We start from the raw sequence: 13,506 nt of genomic DNA, 5'->3' as shown, positions 1-13,506 counted from the left end.
AGTCACAAAGAGTTGGACATGACTTAGTGACTGAACAACGAAATGTATTTTTAAAAATATAGACATAAAAGAAAATGTAAATGATCTGGAATATTTTCAGTTTCAATGCACAATACTGTTGGAAAATTTCCATTCAGAAATCTAAAATTAAAGTAATATGCAAAAGAATATACAACAAGGAGCTCATGAGAGGGTTGATAAAGTAACTTCTCCAAGGGGACTTACTTAAGTGTATTGGTTTTTTGCTGTGGTCAAAACCACAGATGAACATAAGAAGTAGTTTGAAACGCTTACCCCTGCAGAATAAGGCAGTGAATGAATCTTGACAATATGAAGTCTACTCAGTTCCCCACACATCCAGCCTGGTCTCAACACTCTTAGTCACATAACTAGCCAGCAGGACTTTATGTGCTACGGGAGAATCTGAGAAACAATCTCATTGCCAAAGCAACTTCAGTACTGCTTACTATAAGTAGAAAAAAGGCACTAGGAGAAGTACTATTTTGAGCCACCTGAAAGAGCAACTCACACTGTTATTAACTGATTTGAGGAAATCACTGAGGTTGGAAAGAGTTTATTGAATATACTCTGCATCCTACCCCACATCCAGCTTCTGAGGAACTGAAAGCAGTGATTCTCATTTACATAAACTGAGAATGATTTTGTTGAAATAATTTATAGAAAAGAAATAATATGTCATAAGTTAGATCTGTATTCAAGCATGGAAATTAAGACTCCTGAGAAAATTCTAATTTTGTGAATTATACACACAGATCATTTATAATCATTAGATAATAGAGTAGGGTGCCTACTGGACCTACAGAATCTCTGACAGGAAATAGCACAACTTGTACTAGTCTCATATTTGGAGTTCTCCTTGTTTCCATTGAAAAGGACTTAAGTTTGCTAGGTAAAAAGAACAGAAAATAAGTTAAAGCTAAGTAAAAAGTCACAAAATAAACTGAAAAGCAAAGAGAAAAAGGACATTTCTAGAATCCATCTTAATAGGTTTTCAGAAATGATTTTAAAGAGTCTCCTATGCCTCATTATATTAATATTTTAGTATTTGGATTTATTTTTCTTACAGGGATATGGAAAGCATTTAACATTTTTTAATCGGAGCTATGGCAGATGAGATTTGTGCATTAGAAAGAGAAGTCCAATGACAGAGGAGGATAGTAGCAGATGTCAGTGTTTTGCCCATGTCCAATTTGCACTCACCATCTCAGCATATTCCTGAAGGAAGCATCAGCAACTCTCCATTGAGCTTTTTCTCAGCCTGTGAATGGGTCACGACTGGAGTTCGAGTATTAATATCTCCTCTCTGCCTAGGACAGTGGGAGTTAGAGGGCATCTTTTATCCTTTTATCACAGCTTCTTTTATCCTTGAGTAGATAACTGTGGGCCCCAGTCATGCAGATGGATTGAGGACCTCATAATTCATGAGTTAGCTGCTCCATAATAAATAATGTACTGGTTCACTTTCTTCCCTGTCTCATTTTTTCATTCCTGTACCAGGGTTTCCAGGTTCTAGAATCATCTTCCACAGAAACTACTTTCACTCAAATTCTTATCTCAGAGTCTAAAGCTGGGGAAACTCAAACTAAGTGAGTCAGACCTGACAGTGGTTTTAGGAAGCAGACTCTAAGAATGAATTCTAAATAGGATCAATTGCTGGCTAGATAGTAACAAGGAACATACTGCTACCAGTAAGTGGAGTAGTGATAATCCCTGGAGTGCCTTAGCTTCATAATGCAAAAATTCTTATAAGTGGAGATTTGAGAAGGTATAGGGCAAAGAATATATATCTGATTATGTAACAGCTCTAGTACTTGCACTTGAAAGCTATGAAGATAGTGGTAATGATACATCTCATGACACTGGTTGATTGCCATATTCATTAAAGATAAAAATTCATATGATTCAGGAATAGAATAAAATAACCATAAAACAAGAAAAACTGCACATCAAGAATCCACATAATGATCGAAATCAATTATAAAATTTAAGAAATATTCTCATTAAACTTGGGTCAAATATACACAGATTATAGTTACAGGGTTATAGCATTACTTTTACACACTGTGCTGGACCTCTTAGAGAATTCAATAATAGAAGAAAAATGTGGGATGTATTAGAAAAGAGAAATGAAAACACAAAACCGCTCTTATTTTACAGTGATATTATTGATTGCATATACAATTTAAAAAAAACTAGTATACCTAGTAAGACTGGTCAGCAATTTTGCCAGATGCAAATCAATATACCAAAAGTCAATGTAAGCCTAAAATAAGCAGGCTGAAAATGTAATAGAAAATATTTAAATGGCAACAAAAATAAGATGCCTAAGAATTAATCTCAAAAATAAAGATATATGAGAACGTTTTAAAAAGTCACAAAGGATTACTGAAAGACAGAAGTTATATAAGAATAAATGGAGAGATATACCATTTACATGGATAAAACCATTGAGTATATTAAATATTACATTTCTCTTCAAAATATTTGTTAAATTCAATGCAATTCCAAAAAAATTCTAACATCCTTTTTCAGTTAATAAGCTAACCCCCAAATCCTTATGGAAGTGCAAAGATCAAGAGTAACCAATATAAATTTACAGATTAAAACTATGAGTGTGTGAATACCCATATAAAATAGCAAGAAAATTTAGAAACCTAAAGCATTTATTGATATAACACTATATAACACGGGGGCAGACATATCTGGACATACAGATCATAAATGAAAAATTATTGAATGAGTGTTTCCAAAGCAATTGGTTATTCACATGAAACTACTACAGTTATATCACTATCTTACAGCATGTGAGATGCAGTTCATGCTACACATAAAACTTAATTTTACATAGATTAAAAGCTTAAATACAAGCAGCAGCAACATCCTAAAACTTCTGAACCTTAGGCTCTCTTAAGGTAAAAAATGATTTCTTAAAAAAGGCCACGAACTTCTAAGAACATAAAGCGAGAGACTGATAAATTGAACCATATTAAAAATGTAATATGAAGAAATGATGACATTAACAGCATTATAAGATAATACTAGAAAAAAATCCTTCAAAATGTATCACTGAATAAAAATTAGAACCTATAAATTGCTGACATTTATTAACCAATAAGAGAGTTGGACTGTGAAGAAAGCTGAGTGCCAAAGAATTGATGCTTTTGAACTGTGGTGTTGGAGAAGACTCTTGAGAGTCCCTTGGACTGCAAGGAGATCCAACCAGTCCACGCTAAAGGAGATCAGTCCTGGGTGTTCTTTGGAAGGAATGATGCTGAAGCTGAAGCTCCAGTACTTTGGCCACCTCATGTGAAGAGTTGACTCACTGGAAAAGACTCTGATGCTGGGAGGGATTGGGGGCAGGAGGAGAAGGGGATGACAGAGGATGAGATGGCTGGATGGCATCACTGACTCGATGGATGTGAGTCTCAGTGAACTCCGGGAGTTGGTGATGGACAGGGAGGCCTGGCGTGCTGCGATTCATGGGGTCGCGAAGAGTCGGACACGACTGAGCGACTGAACTGAATTGAACTGAAAAGATCATATTTCCAATAGAAAAGAGGGAGAAGTTATGAAGAAGTAGCTCACAGGCTATGAACCACAAACCATCATATCCAAGAAAGTCTTATTTCAGCATTCTTTATAATAATGAAAACAATTAAAATATCCTGTAAGTCCATCAACATGAGAGAAGATAAATCACTCAATCGCACAATGGAGTTATATACATACCACTGAAAAGGAATGAAGTACATGTCATTTATATGTGAATATTAAAGTTAAAGAGTTGAATGAACAAAGAAGCAGTAAGTTTCACACTGTATATAAATATTAAAATGTGAAATTAATCAAATAATGCACATATATGCATATATTAATATATTAATACATGCAAGAAGGAAAACATGCAATTCAAGAGTGTCTATATTTTGGTAAACAAGGAGGGTAAATGTTTGAGTAAGGGCACACAGGAGGCTTTAACTATTTTAATATTTTCTGTGTCATTGGCTAGATGCAAAGTATTGTTTTCTACCTTCATTTATGTGTCTAATTTTCAGTAATAAAAAGAATAAACATCAAAGAGAACAAAAAATCATTCTCAGGATAGTAAGTAAACAAGTTGGGATCACAATGGCTAATTCCTTCATTTTAGAAATGAGGGAAGTGACCTCACTAAGGACAAGTAAAATCTCGGGGTTACTCATTTGATGGTGTACTCAGGACTAGAAAATACAATTTCCAGATCAAGGAATTTGGTTGGTTCCTTCACCATGCATTGAAAATACTAAGGAATTCCCATTTATCAGCTTCAGAACTTACAATGCTATAGAGTCAACATGGTTTTAAGAAAATGTCCAAAAAGAGATTATATATCATAATAAAAAGATGTATATCTGGCTATGAATGAGCTGTCAACAAAAACTGTTTCTTGGACATGGGGAATTTGAATGAGTTGAGAAGAAATAAATAAGGCAAACACATTGCAAGAAACAATTTGTAGAATAGATGTAGCAAACGTGCAATATAGGCACAACAATACATATGGTGAAATGAGTATTATTTCACATTAATTCAATGTATTAAATACATATTATATTTAGTCAGCTAAATAACTTCCTAACTGTATCTTACTGCATCAGTTCAGTTCATCACTCAGGCATGTCCGACACCATGGACTGCATGGTGCATGGTGCATGGACTGCAGCACGCCAGGCCTCCCTGTCCATCACCAACTCCCGGAGTTTACTCCAAGTCAGTGATGCCATCCAGCCAACTCATCCTCTGTGGTCCCCTTCTCCTCCCACCTTCAAACTTTCCCAGTATCAGGGTCCTTTCCAATGAGTCAGTTCTTCACATCAGGTAGCCAAAGTATTAGAGTTTCTGCTTCAGCATCAGTCCTTCCAATGAATATTCAAGACTGATTTTCTTTGGGATGGACTCGTTGGAGCTCCTTGCAGTCCAGGGGACACTCAAGAGTCTTCTCCAGCACCACAATTCAAAGGCATCAATTCTTCGGCACTCAGCTTTTTTATAGTCCAACTCTCGCATCCATACATGACTATTGGAAAAACCATAGCTAGGACTAGATGTACCTTTGTTGGCAAAGTAATGTCTCTGCTTTTTAATATGCTGTCTAGGTTGATCATAACTTTCCTTACAAGGAGCAAGTGTCTTTTAATTCCATGGCTGCAGTCACCATCTGCAGTGATTTTGAAGCACCCAAAAATAAAGTCTGTCACTGTTTCCACTGTTTCCCCATTTATTTGCCATGAAGTGATGGGACAGGTTCACATATTGCTGAAGCCTGGCTTGGAGAATTTTGAGAATTACTTTACTAGTATGTGAGATGAGTGCAATTGTGTGGTAGTTTGAGCATTCTTTCACATTGCCTTTCTTTGGCATTGGAATGAAAATTAACTTGCTGAAGCCTGGCTTGGAGAATTTTGAGAATTACTTTACTAGTATGTGAGATGAGTGCAATTGTGTGGTAGTTTGAGCATTCTTTCACATTGCCTTTCTTTGGCATTGGAATGAAAATTAACCTTTTCCAGTCCTGTGGCCACTGCTGAGTTTTCCAAATTTGCTAGCATATTGAGTGCAGCACTTTCACAGCATCATCTTTTAGGATTTGAAATACCTCAGCTGGAATTCCATCACCTCCACTAACTTTGTTCGTAGGGATGCTTCCTAAGGCCCACTTGACTTCCCATTCCAGGATGTCTGGCTCCACGTGAGTGATCACACCACTCACGTGATTATCTGGGTTGTGAATATCTTTTTTGTACTGTTCTTCTGTGTATTCTTGCCACCTCTTCTTAATATCTTCTGCTTCTGTTAGGTCCATACCATTTCTGTCCTTTATTGTGCCCATCTTTTCATGAAATGTTTCCTTGGTATCTCTAATTTTCTTGAAGAGATCTCTAGTTTTTCCCATTCTATTGTTTTCCTCTATTTCTTTGCACTGATCGCTGAGGTAGGCTTTCTTATCTCTCCTTGCTATTCTTTGGAACCCTGCATTCAGATGCTTATATCTTGCCTTTTCTCCTTTGCTTTTTGCTTCTCTTCTTTTCACACCTATTTGCAAGACCTCCTCAGACAGCCATTTAGCCTTTTTGCATTTCTTTTACTTGGGGATGGTCTTGATCCCTGTCTCCTGTACAATGTCACAAACCTCCATCCATAGTTTATCAGGCACTCTGTCTATCAGATCCAATCCCCTAAATCTATTTCTCACTTCCACTATACAGTCATAAGTGATTTGATTTAGATCATACCTGAATGATCTAGTGATTTCCCCCACTTTATTCAGTTTAAATCTGAATTTGGCAATACGGAGTTCATGATCTCAGCCACAGTCAGCTCCCGTTTTGTTTTTGCTGACTGTATAGAGCTTCTGCATCTTTGGCTGCAAAGAATAAATTCAGTCTGATTTTGGTGTTGGCCATCTGGTGATATCCATGTGTAGAGTCTTTTCTTGTGTTGTTGGAAGAGGGTATTTGCTATTACCAGTGCATTCTTTCAGAAAAACTCTATTAGCCTTTGACCTGCTTCATTCTGTACTCCAAGGCCAAATTTGCCTGTTACTCCAGGTGTTTCTTGACTTCCTACTTTTGCATTCCAGTCCCCTATAATGAAAAAGAAATCTTTTTTGGGTGTTAGTTCTAGAAGGTCTTGTAGGTCTTCATAGAACCGTTCAGCTTCTTCAGCGTTACTGGTTGGGGCACAGACTTGGATTACTGTGATATTGAATGGTTTGCCTTGGACACGAACAGAGATCATTCTGTCGTTTTTGAGACTGCAGCCAAGTACTGCATTTCAGACTCTTTTGTGGACTATGATAGCTATTCCATTTCTTCTAAGGGATTCTTGCCTACAGTAGTAGATATAATGGTCATCCAGTCCATTTTAGTTCACTGATTCTTAGAATGTCGATGTTCATTCTTGCCGTCTCCTGTTTGACCATTTCCAATTTGCCTTGATTTATAAACCTAATATTCCAGGTTCCTATGCAATATTGCTCTTTACAGCATCGGAGCTTGCTTTCATCACCAGTCACATCCACAACTGGGTGTTGTTTTTGCTTTGGCTCCATCCCTTCATTCTTTCTGGAGTTATTTCTCCACTGATCTCCAGTAGCTTATTGGGCACCTACCGACTTGAGGAGTCTTTTTTGGCAATGCCAAAGAATGCTCAAACTACAGCACAATTGCACTCATCTCATATGCTAGTAAAGTAATGCTCAAAATTCTCCAGGTCAGGCTTCAGTAATACATGAACCGTGAACTTCCAGATGTTCAAGCTGGTTTCAGAAAAGGCAGAGGAACCAGAAATCAATTTGCCAGCATCTGCTCAATCATTGAAAAAGCAAGAGAATTCTAGAAAAATATCTATTTCTGCTTTATTGGCTATGCCAAAGCCTTGGACTGTGTGGATCACAATAAACTGTAGAAAATTCTGAAAGAGATGGGAATACCAGACCACCTGACCTCCCTCTTGAGAAACCTGTATGCAGGTCAGGAAGCAACAGTTAGGACTGGACATGTAACAATGGACTGGTTCCAAATAGAAAAAGGAGTTTGTCAAGGCTGTATATTGTCACCCTGCTTATTTAACTTACATGCAGAGTACATCATGAGAAACACAGGGCTGGAAGAAGCACAAGCTGGAATCAAGATTGCTGGGAGAAATATCAATAACCTCAGATAGGCAGATGACACCATCCTTATGACAGAAAGTGAAGAGGAACTCAAAAGCCTCTTGATGAAAGTGAAAGAGGAGAGTGACAAAGTTGGCTTAAAGCTCAACATTCAGAAAACAAAGATCATGGCATCCGGTCCCATCACTTCATGGCAAATAGATGAGGAAACAGTGAAAACAGTGTCAGACTTTATTTTGGGGGGCTCTAAAATCACTGCAGATGGTGACTGCAGCCATGAAATTAAAAGACGCTTACTCCTTGGAAGGAAAGTTATGACCAACCTAGACAGCATATTAAAAAGCAGAGACATTACTTTGTCAACAAAAGTTTGTCTAGTCAAGGCTATGGTTTTTCTAGTAGTCATGTATGGATGTGAGAGTTGGACTGTAAAGAAAGCGGAGGGCCGAAGAATTGATGCTTTTGAACTATGGTGTTGGAGAAGACTCTTGAGAGTCCCTTAGACTGCAGGAAGATCCAACCAGTCCATCCTAAAGGAGATCAGTCCTGGGTGTTCATTGGAAGGACTGATGTTGAAACTGAAACTCCAATACTTTGGCCACCTGATGTGAAGAGTTGACTCATTAGAAAAGACCCTTATGCTGGGAAAGATTCAAGGTAGGAGGAGAAGGGGATGACAGAGGATGTGATGGTTGGATGGCATCACTGACTCAAAGGACTTGGGTTTGGGTGAACTCCGGGAGTTGGTGATGGACAGGGAGGCCTGGCGTGCTGCGGTTCATGGGGTCACAAAGAGTGGGACACAACTGACTGACTGAACTGAACTGAACTGATGGGATTGGATGCCATGATCTTAGTTTTCTGAATTGAGTTTAAAGCCAACTTTTTCACTCTCCTCTTTCATTTTCATCAAGAGGTCTTTAGTTAAATAAGCAAGGTGACAATATATCTTATTGCATACTTTTAGAAATTTTATATTCTGTAAGGAATAAAAATGAAAGATCAATTTATCAAATACAAGGAGGAAATGCCCAAGTCCCTATGTCTTGGATCAGTTCATTTGTATTTTGTCTCCTCATGCTTTGCACATTAAAAAGAAACAGAAGGAAGAAGATTGAATGTGCAAGTCTTTCAAAAATTAAACTTGGTTCTCTGTAACATTAGAGTTGGGACAAATAAATTTTACTCAAGATGCCACATAATAGAAGAATAAACCAAGAATAATAAGCTTTTTCAAGCTTATGATTTTTATTCATTTCCCCTTTACAATTAAACTGAACTTGCAGAATACATAAGGGCCAACCTAAGAAAATCTACTCCTAAGTGATGACATAACCATAGTATACCATTACTAATATTCCTTTAATATTTTATATTTCACCCCTTAAATTTCTGGATTGAATCACTGTATAAGTATGTATGAATTGTATGGAGATGACCAGTACTTTCCTTGAAAGTAAATATCAGGTAAACAAAAATAATCAATATATGTCTTGATGGAGAAGGCAATGGCAACCCACTCCAGCACTCTTGCCTGGAAAATCCCATGGATGGAGGAGCCTGGTAGGCTGCAGTCCATGGGGTCACTAAGAGTCGGGCAAGACTGAGTGACTTCACTTTCACTTTTCACTTTCATGCATTGGAGAAGGAAATGGCAACCCACTCCAGTGTTCTTGCCTGGAGAATCCCAGGGACAGGGGAGCCTGGTGGGCTGCCATCTATGGGGTCGCACAGAGTCGGACACGACTGAAGCGACTTAGCAGCAGCAGCATCTGTCTTAAAGGCAATTGATAGAAGACAAATCATAAGCCATTACTGGTATCCCAAAAGAAAACTAATTAATCTAGTTAGTTTCTTTCTTAAAAGTACTGGAATTGTAAGATGTTATTATTGAAATTTTACTTGGATGAAACTACAACTTTAGCCACAAAATTTCAAAATATTTTGTCTTCAAATGGCAAAAAAGAGGGTTAAAGACAATTTATATCTGAGGAATCACATAACTGAGCACCATCTGCAAAGTTATTTGACAGACATCTTGTTCTGTCCAAATGCAAAGGTTTGTGAACAGTTTGATAGTATATACTGAATGTATTCACTAGCCATGGAAGGTACTTTTTAACCTGAGGGGAGGAGATCAATTTCTACTTTCAAAGACATCCTTCCAGTACGAAAATTAGTCATTGGATTCATCCCTCTATGATTAAAAATTGCCTCAAGTAATAATGACAGGAAAATAGTCTTGTTTTTTAATTATAGAGAAAGTTTTACAGTGAAAAAGTGAAAGTGAAGTCGCTCAGTCGTGTCCAACTCTTTGCAACCCCATGGTATGTCTCCTGCCAGGCTCCTCCATCCATGGGATTTTCCAGGCAAGAATACTGGAGTGGGTTGCCATTTCATTCTCCAAGGGATCTTCCCGACCAAGGGATCGGATCTGGGTCTCCAAAACTGAGGGCAGACTCTTTACTGTCTGAGCCACCAGGGAATCCTTTTAAAGTAGCCTGGGACAAAATAATATACAAACTAATTTCATCAAAACTGAATTAATATCAAAACTAAATTAATTGTTTTTCTCCTTTAAGGCACCAAGCTTCATTTCAAATAAAGCATATTTTGTACCAGAACTTTCTACTACATTTATGTTGAAATATTTCTACAATATATACCAAAGATTAAAGTGGAATAAAAATAATTCAAATTATAAAATTAGGCCCATATAATACCAGCAATAATTAATTAAAAATATTTATAAAAGCTTTAGCATTATGTCAGAGAAGGCAATGGCACCCCACTCCAGTACTCTTGCCTGGAAAATCCCATGGACAGAGGAGCCTGGAAGGCTGAAGTCCATGGGGTCGCTGAGGGTCAGACACAACTGAGCGACTTCACTTTCACTTTTCACTTTCATGCATTGGAGAAGGATATGGCAACCCATTCCAGTGTTCTTGCCTGGAGAATCCCAGGGACGGGCATCCTGGTGGGCTGCCGTCTATGGGGTCGCACAGAGTCAGACACGACTGAAGTGACTTAGCAGTAGCATTATGTACATATATAATTTAATAGGCTATGTTAGATTTAATATTTTATCACATAAACATATCATATCATTAGGACTATATTTGGTTTATTATAAATGTTGATTTTTGATTCAGAATTTTAAAATACAGGCACTGGTATATGATTCAACTTATTTAACTCAAATATGAAAAAAATGTGTTTCAAAAATATTTTCTTGTTATAGCCATTGGCATTTTGAGCCCGATAATTCTTTTGTGTGGTATTATACTATTCTGCTTATTTAACTTATATGCAGAGTACATCATGAGAAACGCTGGGCTGGATGAAGCACAAACTGGAATCACAAGATTGCCGGGAGAAATATCAATAACCTCAGATATGCAGATGACACCAACGTTATGGCAGAAAGTGAAGAGGAACTAAAAAGCCTCTTGAGGAAAGTGAAAGAGGAGAGTGAAAATGTTTTCTTAAAGCTCAACATTTAGAAAACGAAGATCATGGCATCTGGTCCCATCACTTCATGGGAAATAGATGGGGAAACAGTGGAAACAGTGTCAGACTTTATTTTTTGGGCTCCAAAATCACTGCAGACTGCAGCCATGAAATTAAAAGACGCTTACTCCTTGGAAGGAAAGTTATTACCAGCCTAGATAGCATATTAAAAAGCAGAGACATTACTTTGCCAACAAAGGTTTGTCTACTCAAGGCTATTGTCTTTCCAGTAGTCATGTATGGATATGAGAGTTGGACTGTGAAGAAGGCTGAGCGCTGAAGAATTGATGCCTTTGAACTGTGGTGTTGGAGAAGACTCTTGAGAGTCCCTTGGACTGCAAGGAGATCCAACCAGTCCACGCTAAAGGAGATCAGTCCTGGGTGTTCTTTGGAAGGAATGATGCTAAAGCTGAAGCTCCAGTACTTTGGCCACCTCATGTGAAGAGTTGACTCACTGGAAAAGACTCTGATGCTGGGAGGGATTGGGGGCAGGAGGAGAAGGGGATGACAGAGGATGAGATGGCTGGATGGCATCACCGACTCGATGGATGTGAGTCTCAGTGAACTCCGGGAGTTGGTGATGGACAGGGAGGCCTGGCGTGCTGCAATTCATGGGGTCGCAAAGAGCCGGACACAACTGAGCGACTGAACTAATTAACTAACTATACTATTGTGCAGGCTGCAGAATGTTTACCTCCCAGTCACCCACCCCCATAAACACAACAGCACTTTTCAGATATGGTAACATACTTTTCAGAGTGTTTTCCAAAACACTCCCACATTTTCAACCTCCTCATTACCCTCGTTTTCTCCATTTAGGAGATGGGCTTAAAGTAGTGATTTAAAGGATTATGATACTCTTTAATTTTATAAAAATAAGAGAATAATCTTCTATTTCTCTGTCCTTTCCTCTCTTTAGAAAATGCAATTGAAAACATAACAATAACTAAACAACATCTCTTCATGATACTTAAGAGATAGCAAAGTTCTTCTATATATATTACTTTATTTGGTCAGTGCATTATCTATATTAAGAAAGCAGAGGACATATTATATTTCTTTTGACAGGTTAAAAAAAGAAATCAAAGCTTAGAGAAATTAAGAAACTCTGTATTATACTGTAGTCAAGTTAAACCTAGTGTCTTGGTCTTGAAATGTTTAGATTAGTGACCATTCAGCTGCATCTGATTGAAATGTTAATATGTTCCTTGTCCTCAAGAAGGCAATAGTTTAAATGGGGAGAAAATACCAATCGACATAAGTCATGGGCTTCACGATGCACACTGACATGCACATTGCCTACAGGAAAATGTTAATGGTTGATTGTTAAAGATTAAAATGGGCACTCTGGTTTTATCATTATTCATAAAAATGTATTGAAGCTTAATAATTGTTTAGTGCTCAGCTTTACATAGACATTACAGCACATAAGAAATAACTTAAAATTAAACTGATCTTAAAATAATTACAATTTATAATAAACAAAGTACAGTCAAAATACCAAGCTATAAGGGCCTAGACTTGTCAAAAGTACGAGGGGAAGTAGAGAAGAAATAGTTTCAAATTTGTTTTATTGAAATTAAATCACATGCTTATCTACAATGTTTAAAACAAATCATTTTTTAAAGCACCAATGCATCTTATAATTTCACATCAATAATTTTTTATTGATTTTTTTATTATTATAAAGCCAGGCAATAAAATAAGGCTTGTTTAGATGAATGTAATTTAAAAGTGGCATAATGACAGACAATGGCAGTTTGTGATTTTAAATTCATTATTTACTTTTATTTCTGAGTTTTATTTATGTTACCTAATCTGAGAAAAATAAAACTCATGTAGGTAAGACATTGCTAATTGTGTCAGTCATTTCATAGCTTATCTTTAAATTTCAATGTATTCTTAAATTTAATCTATTCAGAATATTGAAAAAATAGTAAGAGTATGTATGTGTATATGTGTATATGGATATGTATTAATGGCTAATAACTGAGCATATTCTTTGATTATATACTGGTTTAACTTTATCAATAAATCAGCTTTAAGTCAATTAAAATTATTGCTATTTGGGAGGAAAGTTTTGAAATGTATCTTGCAATTTTATGAGATTTCTTTGTAAAAAAAAAAATGAGAAAGTCTAATTACCAGTTACCACTAATAGTTGCTAACAACTTCTAAATAGTCAAGTTTATTTGCTTTATTCATCAAATCTAAAATTTAGTTTGTATTTATATTTGGTCACTTGATCCAGAGTTGTAAGTGAACAGGCGTTTTTAATTTAAATATTTAGGCCTATTTCAAAGTCAGATACAAGACACTCA

At 36.9% G+C, this 13,506-nt stretch overlaps 1 protein-coding gene across 4 annotated transcripts in view; it reads right to left on the bottom strand.

Annotated features, from left to right (window-relative positions):
* Nucleotides 1-13,506, bottom strand: part of LOC129639244 (serine/threonine-protein phosphatase 4 regulatory subunit 3-B-like) — a 268,516-nt gene that overhangs the window by 84,706 nt on the left and 170,304 nt on the right. The window contains exon 1 of one of the 4 annotated variants that reach the window (XM_055564290.1): nucleotides 1,222-1,237. The exons of the other annotated variants lie outside the window; for them this stretch is intronic. The gene's annotated coding sequence lies outside the window, so the exon portion shown is untranslated. Of the gene's footprint in view, nucleotides 1-1,221; nucleotides 1,238-13,506 lie in introns of those variants that run through there. 4 annotated transcript variants of the gene reach the window in all.

This window comes from Bubalus kerabau, chromosome X (assembly GCF_029407905.1).
Source record: "Bubalus kerabau isolate K-KA32 ecotype Philippines breed swamp buffalo chromosome X, PCC_UOA_SB_1v2, whole genome shotgun sequence".
NCBI lineage: Eukaryota > Metazoa > Chordata > Mammalia > Artiodactyla > Bovidae > Bubalus > Bubalus kerabau.
Note: the sequence above shows the minus strand (reverse complement) of the source record. Positions and strands in the feature narration are given on the sequence as shown.